This window comes from Molothrus aeneus, chromosome 5 (assembly GCF_037042795.1).
Source record: "Molothrus aeneus isolate 106 chromosome 5, BPBGC_Maene_1.0, whole genome shotgun sequence".
In the NCBI taxonomy this organism is placed as follows: Eukaryota; Metazoa; Chordata; class Aves; order Passeriformes; family Icteridae; genus Molothrus; species Molothrus aeneus.
In genome coordinates, this window is record NC_089650.1 from 58,520,733 (window position 1) to 58,540,066 (window position 19,334).

At 38.3% G+C, this 19,334-nt stretch overlaps 1 protein-coding gene across 11 annotated transcripts in view; it reads right to left on the reverse strand.

Annotated features, from left to right (window-relative positions):
- MAGI2 (membrane associated guanylate kinase, WW and PDZ domain containing 2) overlaps positions 1-19,334 on the reverse strand; it is a 705,904-nt gene that overhangs the window by 245,148 nt on the left and 441,422 nt on the right. The window lies entirely within an intron of this gene.

Here is a 19,334-nt window from a genome sequence, read left to right on the forward strand (position 1 = left end):
CTTACATTAATGGATGTGTGAGGTGGGATCTGGCTCATCAGCTAAAATAAAGAACAGTTCAAAATGTTTTCTGCAAAATTGAATGTTTACCTTTTCTGAAATGGTAATTAATTTTCTTTGTGGTAGCACAAGTGATCCAATCATGCTCACAAACAAGTATCTTATTAACAATTTCTGAAGCTATAACAGGTTAAGTTTACATTCCTCTCATCCAAATACCTGGCAACCAGAGCTGTTCTCTTATTTCAAATCATTTGTTAGGACAAATTAGTTTTGCAACATTTATGCTACAAAACAAGAGTTTCTTAAGGATCAAAATTATGATGAGAATATTGATTATTTATTATGTTATGTCATTTTCACTCCCTCAAATTATCTCACCTGCTTCAAAAGTAAATAATCATCCAATGATCAGAGATTTGCAGTTTTTAGTAACATTTCACTATCTTGTTTTTCATATTTGTGAAATCTTTGCTATTCACTATTTCAAAATTTATAATAGTAATGCTAATATATTTTCAAAGAAACCTTTGAAAATAAGGTTGAAATCTTATGCTTTAGGGCTTAACATTATCTCCAAGTACTAAGGAATTCTAAAAAGACTTAAGGTGGCTGACAGATTACCCTCTATTTGTGTCTCCTGAAATTTCTGGCAACTTCCTCTGAGTCATCTACTTTCTGTCAGAAGGATTATTAGATTAGATGGACCATAGTCCCATTTTATCTATCAATATCTGTATGTTTGCAATTTCTAGCACATCTGATCTAAAAATTAGTGTCTTGCTGATACCACAAATTTTTCATTGAAAATATGGTTAAAATAGATCAGTAACATAATTAAAAATATTTTTTAAAAATGTACTTTCTAGAAAGAAACATAAATAGTATGAAAATATTATGACAATATGACAATATTATTGCAACCACACATAGGCATGACCAAAAAAAATGCCTATGTTATACATGCACAGTAAACCATCATAAAATACATTTTGCAGGCAGAGTAAAAATTATCACTGGCACTTGTATTTTTGTGTGTTTCCAAAGACTTGCTATGTTCAGCCACATGACCATCTCAATACAGGTAAGTAACTGAACAGCCTTGAAACTACTGAATAGTCACTGAATTTTGCAGAGCAGTTTAGCAAAACAATATTAATAACAGATGTTTCTGTAATTGTAACACACAGTAAAAATGTACAGTGTTAAATGACACTCATAGTCACTCTGGACTTAGGCATGTTTGAATAAAACTTTGACTCACAGCAGATTTTCTCAGGATTTTGTGAGATGGCAGCAGGTTTATCAAGAGCCCCAGCAGGGCAATGAGATGTGGCTCTGTAGGAGTGACAGTGGGAGCTCTCTGACTGCCAGAGTCAAAGCAGGGGAGCAGCATTTGGGGTCTGAGGGGCAAAAAGCAAATCTACATTGATCCACTCACAGAGACTGTGCCTCCAGAAAATGTCAAGACCAGATCTGTTTGCAGTCAAATTTCTATGCTCTGACAGTCCAGGCTGTTTTGAGAATATCTGAAAACCAACAGTGCTCAGTTGGAAGTTTACTTTTGTACTGCTCTAAGATCATGTTACCTTTATTGGTGAGACTGTGTGTCTGCAATATCCCATACTTTGAAAAATGGATTCCTCAAATAAAAAAGCTCCCTGGCCTAAGCCATTTTACCAGTTTTAATCAGTGCCTCAGAGGCCTTAAGCCTGACAAAACTTGTCAAATATGCACCGATTTCCACTGATTCCATAAATATGAGAGGATATATCCCAGGGATATTGTACTAGTGCGACACAAACTGTGAAACTAAAGTGCAGTACCTTGGCTTTCTTTTTGTTTGTTCTTAGTTTTGTCATTGTCATACAAAATTGAGTGCAGTAATAATTAGCAGTAATGCTAATATCCTGAATAGTAGATGAGGTGTTTTAACTGAAGGATGCTCTCATGTTATTTTAAAATATTAGACACTTTTTCACCTTGAGTGACTATATGCATCTGTGAGAGACGGAGATAAAATTCATACACACAAAAAAATCTATGAATATCACATATATAAAAATATAAGAAAAAAAATGCACGTATAAGATCTGGGGCCAAAGAGCATTTAACTCATTTGATTTCAAACTGAAAATACTGTATAATTTCCAACTTCTGTCCTACAGCATAAAACTTTATGTGCTTTATGATCCAGTAACCATTCATTTAAAAGTGAATTTAAAATTATTTATTGCTAGCTACTTATTGATCTATACCTTTAATTCAAAAATATGCAGAAACAATGCAAATAAAAATAAGAAACTACACATGTACTGATACAATCAATGTGTCATAAAAAAATTAGTTAAACTCCAATGGAAAAAATATATAAAGTGAGAGATCCAGCCATTTAAATGAAGAAGCAATGCTCCATTACAGAAAAATTAGAATCAATCTAAACTGTATCTTTTATGAAGAAGAGATTCTCAGTGTCTTGAAATTCCTTACTTGAGACTTGGGAGATTAGAGATGATGGAAGACTCTCACAAAACCTTGGCAAATGTCATATCTAAGCATAATATAGAGACTAAATGTTTAAAAACAATAACTTCTGTTGCCGTTAAATTTTGAAAATCTCTGATCTCTTTTTCATCTTCCCCAAGCAAGGGGAAGGGTTCAATAGGTTATTGTTGAAACAGTAATCAAAAGGTACTGAAATTCATTTTCCTGTAGGTAAAAAAAGGAACATCAAATAAGCAATTTCAAGTGTAGTTAATTTTTAAAAAGGAATTATTAAAAAGAAAAACAAAAAGAAAAAAAAAAGAAAAAAAAGTAAAAAAAGAAAGTGTTCTAGAAGAAAACATATACCTCTCATCCTCATTGGCAGTCATAAATATCAGCAGTTAGGAGTTTTTTAAAAAATGAATGGAGCACAAAACAGACAACACCTTTATAGCACTATACAAAATCACATAGTATCCTCTCTTTTGTATACTGCCTGCTGTTCTGGAACTTGCCTCTCAAAAATTACATGGGGGAACTAAAGAAGGGCAATTAAAGCTTGGAACTGCTTAAATTGATTTTGAGTTTTCAGCTTGGAAATGGGACAACTGAAGGGGGTATATGGCAGATATGTATAAAAAAGGACAACTCTGGGAAAGTGCCTAGAAAATCAATGAATGGATGCTTAGCTTCCCACTACTTGAGGACAAGAGGATGTCCAATAAAATTAGCAGGTTTAAAACAAGCAAAAGAAGTGGGGTTTTTTTACACAGCATAAGAGAATAGTGGCATTCACTGTCAGATGCTGCCAGTTACATAAATGCAGTCAAAAAGCAATTATACAAAGTCACAGAAGAAAAAAAAAGACCATGAAAGCCTATTAAATGTAAAGGTACAAATTCTGAATCAAGAGTTCCATACAATCAGATTGGTAGAGTGCAGAAGGTAACTCTGCATGCCTTCCCTCTTCTTGTATTTTATGCCTTAATACCTTTCAGGTCTCTTCCAATCTAGGTGATTCTGTGATCCACCAAGGGGCAGTTGTAAAGACATTTTCCCTCCATTTGACTAAGTGCAGCTGCTCTATTACTCAGGTTCCTCCTTGTACTCAGAAAATTGTCTGTATACTTACCTGCCACCCCTGCACAGTCAAGAGGTCAGTTTAAGCCTAAGTGAAGCCCTTTGTGCTGGCCCTGAATCAAAGCCTTGGTGCAGGCAGGCAGTGCACAAAAAGCCCCTCTACTGAATCCATCTGGCTGCTGCTCCTGATTGCTTCAGTGCTTCCAGCTGCTTCTGAGTGCAGCTGAACACTGGAGATGGTCTGGCCTAACCTATTTGGCTTGGCTGCCAAAGCAGCTTGGAAGTCATGGCACAGTGACAATTACCAAGTGTCCCTTGCCACCCCCGAGCTGCATAAACCCTGATCAGCACCCTGATTCTACAAGGAAGAGTCAGACAAATTAATGGGTAGCCTTGCCCTGATGACAGAAACCAGATCAGGAAGTCAGAAAGTCACAAGAAGGAGACAAATGAGGAAATAAGGAGGAGGAAACAGCTTATTTTTTTCTTAACTTTAGTTCACCTATGTCAGGATGTAGTAAGATTTTATTTTATTGATGAAGCGTTTGATGGTGAAGCAATATCCTAACTTGCTTCCTGAGAAAAGGTAAGCCTTTGAGGAAGAAAAGAAGACAGAGCACTTGGGTGGTAGCAAAGAAGCAGAAAAATCCTCATGCTGAAATGATAACAAGACTCAGATATACTGGCAGTGCCTATACTGATGTGCTCAACACCCAGTGATCCCAGCTACTGGGCACAGTTATAAATGTGTCCCCCAAGTCGTGCTCTACTTGTGCTCCATTGCAGGGACTGACCTACCTGCATTTTCCTCTGCCTGGCCTTCCCAGTCCCTCTCCCTTTCCTTTTGTGAGGATCCAAAATGCAGCATAGAGTGGACATCTCCTCTTGCCATCCTTCCAGACAGAGAAGGGAGAGGCAGGGCTTTGTGCCAGGTCTGCACTCCAGGCTGTGGAGGAGGAGGAGGTACTCCTTTAGCTCCTGGGCCAGGCCAGCCTGAGCCATCATGGAGAAAGGGGACCATTGCTGAGAGCACCCTTTGCTCCTGAAGCTCCCCTGATCTCACATAAGGAATTAAAAGCTCTAGTTTAAAAAGGTATTATAAAAGTTGAAATAGTGATGAGGAATTAGGAAATTATAGTAAAAATGAACAACCAGACAGAAAACAAGAGGTGTGCTAGAGCCAGAAGCTTTTAGGATGAATACTTCCAGCTGTGGTGTGACTCACATTCTGAGCCCAGAGCAGAGACACATTCCTTTTCACACTTATTTTTAGAGCAAGATGAAACAATACCCAGCTACACATACACACCTGCCTCTGCTTATTCAGCACCCTCATTTAGATTGATCTGTCTTTTTTGTTTATACAGCTTTGAATTGCTGAAGTATCAGTCAAAATTGTGTGAGTCAGCCACAACTCTAGGAAATGAAAGACAAACCTTATTTTTCAGTTATGAGAACAACTGCAAATGTTATGACGAATGTTAAACCTCTACATATTTTCTTTTGTGATCACTGACTACTGATAATAAACTAAGGGAAAGTACTCTGAAGTCTAATTGCCACCTAGATTTGAGTTACATTTGATATTTTAACAGTTCACAAATACATATGGAAATGTAATAGATTCCAATGGTATAGAGAGTTTTAGGTAGGCAGAAATCACCTTTATTTTCAATAAAATAATAATATGAACAAATATGAATATTTTATAATTTCACTAAAAGAAGACGGCTGAACTTATGACTAGAAGCCAACTGCATACCACAAGAAGCATCTCTTCATGATATATGTCTGTTTATAATCAGTATCCAGACAAAGACTGGTGACAACTGGTGTCCCTCAGGGGTCCATATTGGGAAAAAACTGTGTTTAATATCTTCATCAGTGACACCACCAGTGGTGTACTCTCAGCATGTTTGCAGATGACACCAAGCTGAGTGGTTTGGTTGGTGCACCTGAAGACCAGGAAGCCATCCAAAGGTCCTTGGACAAGCTCCAGAAGTGGGCCCATGGGAATCTCATGAGGTTTAGCAAGACCACCTGCAAGGTGCTGCACCTGGGGTGGGACAGCCCCAGTGTCAGCAAAGGTGGAGAATGAGCAGATCAGGAGCAGCCCTGACAAGAAGGACTTGGAGGTGCTGCTGGGAGAAAATCTGGACATGACCTGGCAATGAGCACTCACAGCCCAGAAAACCAACTGTATCCTGGGCTGCATCCAAAGCAGCATGGCCAGCAGGGTGAGGGAGGGGATCCTGTCCCTGCTGTCCTGAGACCAGACCTGCAGTGCTGCATCCACCTCTGGGATTCTTGGTGCAAGAAAGGCATGGACATGGAGCAAGTCCAGAGGAGAGACACCAGAATGATGCACCACTCCTGCGACAACAGGCTGGGAGCTGGCTTTATTCAGCCCAGAGAAGAGAGGACTCCAGGGTGACCTTTTTGTGGCCAGTCAGTACCTAAAGGAGGCTTAAAAGGATGTCTTTTTTGAAAAACCTGTGATAATAGGACAAGGGATAATGGTTTTAAAGTAAAAGAGGGTAGATTCAGACTTGATAATAAGGAAGACATTTTCTTATTGTAAGGATGTAGAAACACTGGAAGTTTTCCAGAGAGGTAATAGATGTCCCACACCTGCAAACACTTGGTCAACTTGGACAAGGCTGCGAGGAACCTAATCTAGCTGAAGATGTCTCTGCCCACTGAAGGAGCTTGGACTAAGGGAGTTGGACCATCCTTTCGAACTCAAACTATTCCATGATTGTATGAAAAGCAATGATCTTTTCATAACAAGGTATTTATTTTTTTAAATTTAACCTGCTTTGGAGTCTGCAAATTAACTATTATGATCTATATTCACCCTATCTGGCTCTAAGTGTTTAACCAATGGAGTGTTTAATTGGATCTAAGTAAAGGAAGCATCTTCCAGGAAGTGCCTTAAAAACATCGTCTCTGTAATGACCCCCAGCCTGCAAGCCCTGAGACATCAAGCTGATGTCTGCTGCTGTAGAGTCCACACCCTGTGCACTTTTAGCATGTAAGTTTAAGTGTAGCCTTCTGCTAACCTCCAGAAGACAGCAAGAAAACAAGCTCATGGTTTTGGTATTTTTGAGGGCAGGCCAAACACGCTGGCAGCATAACCAGCAGGGTAAGACCATATGAGGTTGGTAGTCTTTTAAATTTTGTGTGAAGGTTTCCTAGACAACATATCCCAGGAATAGGTGTTGCAGACATCCTCTTTGAAGGATTTGGTATTAAACCACGGAATTGTTAACACTGGAAAGAACCTCTAAGGTCATCAATATAATTGTTAACACAGCACTGCCATGTTCACCTCTAACCATCTCCCTAAGTGCCACAACTACAAGTTTATTGAACATTTTCAGGGATGGTGATTCAAACACTTTCCTGAGCATCATTTGTGTGCAATGGATGTCAAAGACAGGAAGGAATTCTTAAATGCATGTTCTGTGAACTTCCATGAACCAAGCCTGTGGCACCTCTGTGCTTTCACTTCACTGTGCACACACATCACTTTGCCATAGAGGCATGTCCAATCAATTGCCATCTGCTTGTGAAATCTAACATCTAAAATCTTTATTCGAACATTTCTGATCATCTGTATATGTAATTTAGAGCATTTTTTATGCCTGTTTTGCTCTGCAGTAAAACCACACAAGTATAGAATATTCAAAAACTGAAAAATCCACTTCTCTGTTTTCTTACAACCATCTTATAAAATTCCTAAAGAGGAAGAGTACGTAGACTTTGTTAAAATATAATTAGTGATGTATTTTAACAAAATCCAAGACAATTACCACCTCCTTAAGGAAGTCTAGCAAACTTCTTTTCACCCACTCACCCTGAGTAATTTATTTTGACGGGTGACTATATTATAATTAAGGTCTTTTTTTAATCATTGCTGTAAGGTTGGGTGAGTAGATTTTGTTCTTGGGTTCATACATTTTCATGACAGTTTTGCAAAGCTGCTTGATGGATTGAAGTTGCAAAACTCTTACCATGACTCCAAAGAAAGTGGAATTAAAAAATGAAGCCTTCTGAAGCATTTAGAGTTTAGATTTTCATTGGTATTATTTTTACTCATGGACTTGTGTCATTAAAATGGCAAATAAATAGCAAAAGTTGTAGTTTAGATCTCCCAGAATTTAGAGAAAAAAAAAAGTTACTAAATATAGATCCACAATTATGTTTTTAAACAACAGGTTTTAACTTCTATTGTGTTCTCAGATATATTCACAAGAAAAGTTATAATTTTACTATGATCTTTGTCGCTACTTTTGGTTTCTTTTAGACAGAAGACTGAAGGTCCCGGAAATGTCTTTGCTCTTCTTTTACTAAGCCTTTGAATCCAGATTTCTTAGTTCTCTGAGCCTTGCTGTTAAATTAAAGTCTGAATTAAAAATAAAGATTAAAATTTATTTACTTTGGGAGTGCTGTCTGAGTGAGTTACACATGATACACAGAACTAATTCTGTACTTGCTGGATATCGACATCCCCAGGGCTCCTTGTTACAAAGTCTGTTTTTTCTCCCCTTTCTATTTCCTAACTGCATTAGGCTTCAGCTATAAATCAAGTTACTTGAAAGAAATATTTTCTGGACATCCCATGATCCTGCTAGAACAGAGGGGTCAGAGTTATTGCCTCTGCATTCCCAAGAAACACTTCAGCATTTTCTGGCAGGGGCCAGCCAGCTGTTTCCCAGGGGCAGGGGGAGATCTGATGCCTTGTGCTGCTGTGCCTCTTCCCCAGGCCGAATTCTCATTTGGGTTGGTCTCTGCAGCTTCTGGTGACAGACATTAAGCAAATACGTTAACTTCTGTGTCAAGTAATGACATTTTAATAACTGGCTTCAGGATTGTCTATTCATCTACATTAAAATTAAGCCACTAATTATAGCTGTGGATTTTTGCCCAAGAGTGTTCTGGCCTCCAATGAATGCAATAGCAGAGGAAGTTTCTAAATTCACAAATACAGCAATGGAGACTAGATGGGCTGTCAAACCTTCCAGCATGACAAAACTGGTGTTCTCTTGCTGTTGGACACCAACTGTCCCAAATAAGAGCATCTCTTTTCCATCCATACAGACTAGGACAGACTTTATAGGTAAGGATGTACAAGTTGGGTTTTTATTTCTTAACTAGCATTTTTCAAGAGAAATATCAGTAGGAAATGAATTTTAGTAACAATAAGGAGGTGATAGAGTACACCTGATATGCATAGGGCATGGTCTGATTTTGAAAATTTTGAAGGCCCCAAATTAAGGCATATATAAGCTAGTTATCATTTTAAAAAAATATATTTTCATCAGAGATATCACTTCACACTTTAGTGTATTTCAGAGAGTTCAAAATTCTAAGTTTTCTTCATCACTGTTTCCATAGTTCTCTTTTACATAGCTGCTTTTCCTTTTAACGACTCTTTTTTTCTCCCACCTTTTAAAGTACTAGGGTGGCTTTATCTCATAAATACTCTGCATTCCTTAGATTTTGCTAATTAATCTTTTAGCTGATTGCTCATCTACAAATTTTGCCACATATGCAAGACTAATCCCTAAAGTTCTGTGTAAGAGTACAGGAAGCAAGTATCAACAAGAGTACAGGAAGCAACAATATCACCTTTACAAAATCAGGTACAGCCCAGACTGTTTTCATCATCCCTTTAATTTCTACCAAGACCAAACCATGTGAGCAGATACAATTCTCTTGAGCACTAAATCTCTCACAGTTGGGAAATAACAGTTCTCCTGTCAGATGTGGGAATCCCATGGGTTGAAGGTGTAAATACCTTTCAGATAAAGTAACTATAAACCATCCTGTGTTAAGCCCAGGTGGAGATGGCTACACAGAGGGAACTGTCTTGCTTTAAGATTCCTCTAAGATTAAGGTCCTGACCTTATTTCTCCCAAATATTCTTCAAGTTTGTATTTCTTTCTGAGAAGCAGAACACATCAGTTTTAGATAATGGCCTAGAAGAGAGAGGACTGCTTATCAGATGCAGCAGATTGCTCCACACACAGCACATCATCACACATCTCCCAACCACCAGCAAATATGAAATGACTTTCAACTTTCATAATTTGATCTTCTGCTGAGCACAGTGTACCAGAAGTGAAAAATCTAGACAGACCTGACAGACCTCTTGAAAAGGCTACTCCTACATACTTGAGGAAAATCATGGACAAAGGATTGAATAATTAATACAAAATGGAATTTGGACTTCAAAAGCAGGAATCACAAAGGTATCACAATGCAGGCTATTGGAAGACCACTATGCAACAATACAGCTTGATAAATACATTAGTAACTATTTCATAGTGCCCTGCACACTTTAAAGCAATTCTGTCATCTGACCTCATCTTCTAAAAAGCAGTAGTATAATCTGAAACCTCTGCTTTTCCAGAAAAGAAACATGGTTCAATTCCTAAACAGTGTGTTCTTTGCTGCAGCTAAACACAGATACCAAGATACTTTTTCCCACCTCACTTATAATTTTTATTGTGAGTTATTGTCTGGATGGGACCCTTGAGTAATCACCTGTCCCCAAATGTGTATGATCCCTAAGTGATGTAGAGAGCTAATTTCACTTTTCCTGCTCAGAAGTTCAGTATCTAAAATAATGAACTCTCTTCCCTCATCTGCCCTGGTAGTGATTTTAGATGAGATTAATTGACCTCTGGAAGTGTACTTGGGTTTTGGTTGTTACTTAAAAAGAAGGTCCAGACACCTTTAAGCTTACTTATATTAAAGGACATGATTCAGACCCTTAATGATCAAGGTCCCAACACACTAAATCATGCTATTACTTTCTTCCTTCATTTAAAGATTTAGGCTAAGCAAAGTTAAAAAAAGAGATTTTCTGCTTCCCTTTGTATATTTTATATATTATGGCTAAGATTTTTGTAGAAGTAAAAATCCTCTGCCATATTAGAGAACAGCTTGCAGCAGAGTCCCTCCCTTTTGACAGTAGTGCCTACATGGTTTTACACCCGTACAAATTATCTGGAAAGATGAGAAAAGTCTAAGAATATTTCTAGACAAAATTTCATCTAGTTCAGCCTGGGCCACAGAAACGAATGTTTCCGAAGGTTCAGAAGGCTTAAAAAAAGAGAAAAAAATATATGTCACGGGGAAGTTATTATGTTAGATGAAATTTCTTACTGATTAATGCAAATCAGAGAGTGATTTTGTTGCAAATTACTATTCTTTCTAGAGTGATACTGGCAGTGCTGCTGACATCTCTCTGTATAGTAGCAGCTTCCTTCTGCTAAATAATAAGCAAAGTTAGAGTCATTCACTGAACTAAAGGAATCAAATGTCATACAGTGTTCATCATATGGTTAAGAACTTTATTGCATGCAGCATTGGCTCAGACTTTAAGGAAAAAAAAAAAGTTCCAGAAAGAAAAAATGTTCTAACAAAAGCAAGTAAAATTATAAGCTTCCCATAATAAAAATAAAATGCATTTTAGTTGTACAAATTAACTATATTTCTGTAGAAGGTGGTATGAAGGAAAGGATGTGCCAAGTTTTTCAGATGAAATTTTGTTTAAAAAATGGGAATGAATTTTAAGAACATAGAGTCACTATACTAGAAGTTTCTGAGAGATTACCCATATGTTAAATCAATCCACACTTACTACAGATCTATCTGAAAATGCCATGTGTAGGGCTGGGTGAAGTTTATTCAAAAATGTTACTGCAGAGGTCTTACAGTCATGAGAATTGTGTGATCTGTCTTTTGCCGGACATAAGAAGCCGGATTAATGCCCCCACCCCAGGTTTGTTCACTACTGTATCTCCTTTTTCTTTTTTTTTTTTTTCCATAGCTTATTTTTTTTTCCTTAAAGCTTATTTTAAAAGCTGTGTTTATAGACACCTTATACATTTTCAGAGTGGCATTTTCTCTGTGTTATAGCTGGAAATCTGTCTCCAACTGCCTTGACAACCTTGTAAAGATACTCTAGACTTAATTTCATTTGACAGTTTCTTCAAACCTGAGGAAGAAAAGAGATCCCTGTAGTCAATCAGTTTTTGTATTCATTTATTCAGGCTGCTACCAGAGAAAGTTATCTTGCCAATTGTAGAGGTATGTAGGGAATCCTTTCCTTTTGTGCCTAAAAAGCCTCTGCAGATTGTCCTGGATAGTCATCTTGCACAACATGAATAAATCAGATGGTCCCTATTGGCCTTTCCTTAAGGAGTTGTCAGAATAAATAAAAATACTTCTCAGAGACTCACAGTGATTCCAGGTACAAAAAATAACCAAATAAACTTTAAAAAAAAGAGGGAAAACGACATAAATTCTGTTTTCATCAACAGATTATTTTGCCATATTAGTGAGAATCATCAGGTGTTTTTTAAAGTAATTTGAAATTATAAAGCCAAAATACTAAGCCATAACTAACAGTTAATGGAGGATCTGTGTTCCCTGTTTTCCTTAAAGCCAGTGGGATATCTCTTTCTAAAGTGGTATTTTTTACCTCACTATTCTGTCCACCACCTTGCTCCTGAGATGACTGAGATATAGAGCTTTACCTTTCTCATGTGAGTTTTAATCCACAACTCTACTGCCAATGAGGTCTTGTGCTACACAAAGACATTTTAGCTCCTCCAGAGCTCAATTACTGCATAAAGATCTATGATGAGGCAATCCAGAACCCCAAGAACCTGTCCTAAAACCACACAACCTACCAGTGTTAAAACACAACTTTAAGCCAGGGAGAAAAAAGAAGGTTTAAAAACTAATTATTTTTTAATCATTCAGAAAATTTCTGATTAGACACAAATTAAGAGATTTTGAAGAATTAAGTAATTGATATTGCCTGGGGTGAGTTTACCACATACTAGTAGGGAAAAAAAACCAAAAACAACCAAAAACCAGGGAAATAAAAAATCTTGCTCATGCTTGATGAGTCTTTTTCTCCTGGTTCTTGCTCCTAAGCTGTATAATGAGGCATTCTGGCATGCTCTTCTTCAGGCCTCACAAATTGCAAACTTCACAACGTCATTCTCCCAAAAGAGGGAATGGAGGGTCACCTTCATTCAGGAGCTAAGCCACCACTGGGAGGGCAAGGTGAGACATTAAATAAACTCTGACCTTCCACTGATTCTTTTCTTTGGACATGAGACTAACAAGAAAGTGGCCAGAGGTTGTAAAGAAAACGTCACAACCACCATCAGAGCCTGGACATTCTGCCATTTGGCCCACTCCTATCGCTCAACCTCTGAGTGTGGATAGGACTGCTGGGGAAGTGGGGTAAAAATAGGTGCTTTCCACTCAGTTATTGACTCTGACAGAATTTAGGCACCAATGGACACTTTGGTCCCAAGGTCATGGAGGTCTCTGCATGCCCAGTACTGCAGAAATGCAGCAGCTGCCAGCGCTGACTAAATTAAGTGTTATTGGAGTTGATGGCGGTAATGTTATCCTTCATTTACGCTAGAAAGATACAACAGAAATGTTGTTTAAAACAGTGAGATTTGTAGATCCATCTGACCAACAGCAGAAAGAGCATTGTAAAAAGATGAAGAGTTTTAATTTTGTTTCTGAAAGATGATCTCTAATAACTGCCTGAAGGCCATTAGACAAATAATTAAAAACAGAAGTAAATGAGTTGCTATTCACCACGTTGACTGTGGGGGAAAAAAAAAAAAGGTAGCTGAAAAATCTGTGCTGTTTTCATTCTCTGTCAAGGACAGCCAAATGTTTTTGATGTGTGGCCTGCACAGTCATTACAGATTGAAGCCAACAAGCCAACATGCACAACTGTCCAAGTGTTTCTTATCTCTCTCTTTCTCATTGACACACTGTGTTGCCCCAGGCTACCTTTTGTTGGCTGTCCTTTTTTTTCCTGCCTGCCTGTTTCATTTCTGATCCTAAAATCCTGTTCTGGGGTAAAAGACTTCTCTACTCTGTCATGGATACCTCTTGACTCTGCTCTGTGAGCAAGCAGAATCAACAAAGAAAATTAAATGTATCTGTCTTGTTTGACTTTATTTTTTGAAAACCGCACCTAATAAAAATTCTCTGGTAATACCAAGCACTGGTCTGGTCCTATGAAAAAACTAAAGGGCTAGTGCTCTATGGAAAAAAAAAAAGAGTTTGGTATGGATAAATTATTTAGGTAAACTCTGCATCTGTGACTGATAGGAATCTTCCAATCTGCAAAATTCTAGTACAACTATGCAAATTCCTCCTGTGAAATAAACATGCCATGATCTCAAATTCTAAGTTTATCAAGTGTTCCAGTGTTTTAATTATAGCTAAATCTTTAGAGAAGACCTGTGTTTTCCACTACCTTCATTCCACTATGAAGCTACCCTCTCAAAGATATCAAGGATGTGATTCTCCTTTTGCATGACCGTAAATCAAATACTTCCACTGAAGCTAATGGACTTACTGTGTTATGAAGGAAATGCAAAGTTCAAGCATTTAAAAAGTGCAATTCTGTCAAACAAAGGGGTTTTTTTGGGTGATCTTTGAGTGATTACTCATGACAAGATTCACTATATTTACTCTTGTAAATGGCAAGTAATTTCTCTTTAATTTTCAGTCTGGACAGCAAATGGTTGGGAAGAGTCACAAAGCAATAACAACCTTGAACACTTATGCAACACTTCACATTTCAAACTGCTTCAGAAATGTAAACCAATTAGGCTGTCATTATGATTTATGCTAAGGGAGACAAGAAATATATAAACAAAGTCAAATAGAAATGCAGGGCTCCAAACTACAGTTCTGTGAATTAGAAATCACAGAAAGAGCCTTCCAGGGACTTCCTGGGAAATGGAAGATAAAACTCTGGAGTAGATTGAATAACAGCTAAGATATTGTAACCTAGTTACTGTTGAATGGTCACATGTGGAACACAGAACACATAAATACACCATTTGTCTAAATAAGCATTATCAGCTTCATCTCACAAATAACTATCGTTCATTAGCTCATTAGTGAATTTCTTGAGATGTCTTATTTATAATGCAATTACCCCTGGCAGATCTGTCTAAACTGATAACCAAAGGGCAATTAAAATCAGTACTCATGCCAGACCATTAGATGGTTTAAAGCGTTATATCTGTGCTACTGGTTTCTTTTAGAAGTACGTTGTTAACATCAGGAGCATAAATGTTAATTAGAGTAATGACTTCACTCACTAATTTCTTTTATACAAGGCCATTTGGATCAGAATTCAGCTCCTCTGTTTGAAAGGGCTAGTTCTTTTTAATTAGGACAGCTACTCCATTGGTACTAGCAATAAATGAGAGGAGAGATCAAGGTCTCACCCACCAGGGTTTTTCCACTTTTTTGTTTCTGTGTAGCATTCAGTACCTCAGAAAAAAGCTCCAGTTTTAGTCAGAAAAAAACCTAAAGCCCTCATTCTTATAATGTTAATGTAGATCTTTTACAAACATTTATTTGCAGCCCAGATATTCTCATATCATCATTTTTGAGATAAATTTTCCTCCCTGCATGTTTCACTAGGTAGACCAGCAGCTTTAGGTCATTGCTATTCCACTGGATCACCTCCCCTAAGGCAGGTTTCTGTGCCAGAGTGAGACTAGTTAAGAAAAAGTGTCAAAGACTATTTAATTTCAAGCCTTCTCTGCTGTTGTGCATCTCTCACTCTTCAATCACGCTCTGACCCTGTCGAGGCACACACGTGCAGCTGGGAGAGGATGGGCTGCTCTTAGCAACAGCAGTGCCCAGTGCTCTGCCTGCTGCTGACCTGAGCTCCAACCTGCACACATCACAGCAGGGACAGACAAGCAGCAAAAAAGTGTAGGCTGAGGAGACACAGAGAGGAACACATGACTGCACTTGCAGGGCAGGAGACATTTCTCTTCATCACTCTTAACCTGGACTGGCAAAACCTCATGGACTTTCACAAGGCCACTGCCACCTTTCCTTCCTTAAACGTTGGGATACATTATTGCAGAATACATTGGATTCTAAGGAGTTAATTCTTGGCAATATTTCTTAAATCTGGCACGGTATTTGCATGCCTTACAGCAGTTGTTGGCCAAGGATGGTCTTGAGTCAAGAAGGGGCCACAGTAACATGGTTACTTCACACCCCAAAGCAGCAGAGTGCAAAGGATGAACATCATGTTCTCAGAGCCTCTGAAGCACTGTATTTCTGTGGGTTCTGAGATCCACACTTCACATTCCTGTCCCCAAAAGGGCAAAGAATAAGAAGGAACAGACATAACTGGGAGTAGATGTGGGCATCAGTCCAGTTCAGCCAGTTTTGTTGGGTACAAGTTCCTTCTGGACTCTAGTGCCAGTCTACAAGCTTGTGGGCAAATTATGTGTGCTGAGTCATGAGGTACATTCCTCTACAGAAAGTAATAACTGGCAGATAGATAATGATACTCTGGAGCAACCTGTATTGCCTCTTAGCATCCATAAAGATGGCAACTTGTGCGGCCAGAGATGTGCTCAAGTATTTACATTTACATGCACACAGTAGTAACATCATGCTCAGGCAAGATTTCTCATCCACTGATATGAGAGACAGTCATAGCTTGATCCTAACTAGGTCACTAGGAGTTACCAGTGGGAATATGCAGAAGCCCTCAAAGAACAATTTATTTGGGCAATACCAACAATCCCTTTCTAAGATTAAACACAGGAAGGAACTGTCTTACTCTGATACAGACCCAGAGCGCATTTCTAAAATCAGTGTCTTTAATTCTATAAATAAAAGCCAAGAAAATTAAAGATTAGATAATGATAATAATTATTATTATTTCATATGTCTAAAACCAGTATACTCCTTGTAAATAGTTAACACTTGGTCCAACTTGTCCATACTAAACATCATTATAGAAGATTAAAATTGCAAAATTAATAATTTGTCAAAATCTCCTCAGTTCTAAAGAGTTTTGATAGTACTGTGGCCAGCTGATTGCACTGAACTTGACTCAGTACATCTAAAGAGCAAAGTTTAAAGAACTGCAAATTTGCCAGGTTAAAGCTACATCACTGCAATGACAAGGTGATGCAGACATTTTCCCTGTTAGGGCACTACATAAATTATAACCAAAATTTATATTAAATCAAAGGAATATGTCGTCACCACTAGAGAAGTCAACAGTGTAAGCCTTGCTATTAATGGTTCACAGTGTCAGAAGATCAAAGGTGACCCTGGCATGGAGAATGCACAAGAATTAGATCCTCAGACAGATGATCACTGAGCAGGCTGCAAGGAAATACTTACAGAGCTACTGTCAGTTCTGATTTTTAAGCTGGATGTTCCACATTAAAAATGTCATTCAGAACGATCCTAAAACTTGCTGATGTGTGCCATTAGTTCAAATGCTGTGTTAACAGTACTACATTAACATCAATGCCTCTCTAGCACAAAGTTTTGTGTAACAAAATTGGAACAAATAACATTCAGAAATGCTGAATTTCCATGCACATTTTCTGTCCAGAAGAACTAATGATGTCATTGTCACTATATTCACCAACCTTGCTGAGCAAGACCTATTTTTGTGTGAAGTTCTTAAAATAGCTTTTAAACAGCAGCAGTATTGGAAGTTGGAATAAATCCAAGACTTGTGAAAGTTTTACCTGATGCCCCTCATCATTGCCCTGTTATGGACCATCATCCTTGTGGACTGATAATTCACTCTATTGCTCCTAGCTGCATCTGCCTGAAGCAGAGCAGAGGGCTGTTGAGTACAACCTGCTCTTCTGGCAGATAAATGGGAACTACAGGAAAGAAAGGGATGGGAGAAAGCAACAGTGAATAGCCATATTGGCCAGTTCTCCACCAGCTGGTGCTGGGTGGGATGTCTGTCAATGCCCCAGCAAAGGAGTGAAATCCAGCTGTCATACTGACATAATGAATACAACTCAAACACTGCACACTAAAGTATGTAAGGATCTTTTAACCTATTAAAAAACCTTTTTTGGCGCTAGCATTACCTTAATATCCTACTCCCTTGTGTTCTATCTCTAAATCTCCTTTAGTTTCATATAAGCCTGGATTAAATATGGATATTTCAGGTTAGTAATCAAAAAAGATTTCCAGATGCAGAACTCAGTGTCCTTCAGATGCCTGTAAAACAAAGACAGTTGTACACTGAGTGCAGTGGAGAAATCACTGGAAATCAAGAAACCTGAATGGTACTAAGTGTATGTAAATTTGTACTGGGTAGATGTGAAAGCAAAACAATCAGAACTGCTTCAGTCTGCCAGGACCTCTGCAACTTGGAAAGAGGTTTTGGGCTTGACTGCTCATGGGTCAGTCTGTTCACAAAATAGCAGGACTGTTCATGGGAGAGACACTTTTAAAACATAATTACCTGGTGGTTAGAAACCCTTGGACCAAATCCATTCACAGACTTTATTTGAAGAAAGCAATGTATGGATGGACGTGAATATGAATACTTTTTTTACCTAAGTGACTTGTTTTTAAAATTATCATGCTGATTAATCACTTGACTCTCTTTTTCCGGAAAAATGAAGATAATTAATGACTTTAAAAATTATTTTACCTTGCATTACTTTTTTGCTGTTGCTGTTTTGTTATTATTTTTCCTTGCATTACTGTTTTGTTGTTTGGTTTTTCCTGTTTTTTTTCCCCATAAGAATGCTCTTCATGGAAGCTTTTGAGCTAAATTTAACCTATCTACTACGAATGTAGATATCATTCACTGACTAAAAAGCAGACATAGCCACACGTTAACTTCCCTTTTCTTACTACTCCTGATTTACTATTTCATTAGATCAAACTGAAAAGCTAACATGCCAAATTATTTACTCTGAGAAAACCTTGAAAGTGCTTGTCATTCAGCTGATTACATTTTAAGTCAAGTAAAAATTGTTGAACAAAAAATATACTTTTTGAAGGAATAAAAAAAGCAGAAACGTGAATTGTTTAGCAAAGCTATCCCTATGATTTTATATACTTGCATTCTGGTATTTTGTCTGCCTAATATGGATTACAGCTTCTTAGTAAATGTATTCTAAAAGAAGACATCTGAGATTAAGAAATACATTATTTAAGAGCTGTGTTGCCTGTGCATGCTTTGAAACTTACACTTGTTTCTTATACACACTGTAAATTTTTAGTTTCCAAACCATTGATATTTAATTAAACTGACTGAAAATGAAACAATTTCATGGCTGATGATGCTCTCTACAGAGTGAAACAGGACAGGAAGGACATGAGGAAAAGCAGAGGGAGCTTTCACTGGATGAAGGGGTCAGTGCATTGAGCAGTCACAGTCTGACAGACATCTCTGGCACTGCCACTGTGTTGGGGAGGTGCTGCTCTGACAATGCCAAATACCCCGGCACTACTAAAACAGAGAGTGCTCCAGTGTTCTTTAGGATGTACTGTGCAGATTTAAAATGGGTATTTTACATTTATAGACTAAACAGACGGTGTGTTCTTCTGGGACAGCCCTATTATGCAGTTGCTAAGCAGCCAGAGCCTCACATGTACAGGGTCCATGTGCAGTGCCCTGCCCAAGCATCAGACCTGGCTCAAAGGCACCTGCACAGCTCCTGGCACACAGCAGTGCTCCCAAAAGCTGGCTGGGCTGCAGGGGCCACGCTTCACCCCACAAAATGCCTTCTGGCAGGGCCACTAACCCCTGCACACAGCCAGGACATCTCTCTGCGGATCTGCCTCCCCCATAGTGTCCCGCTGGCAGCAGTGGAGCTCTGGGAATGCCAAAACCATTGGATGGCCCCATCTGCTGTGAATGCAGAGGATGCCACAAATAGATTCACCTGGGA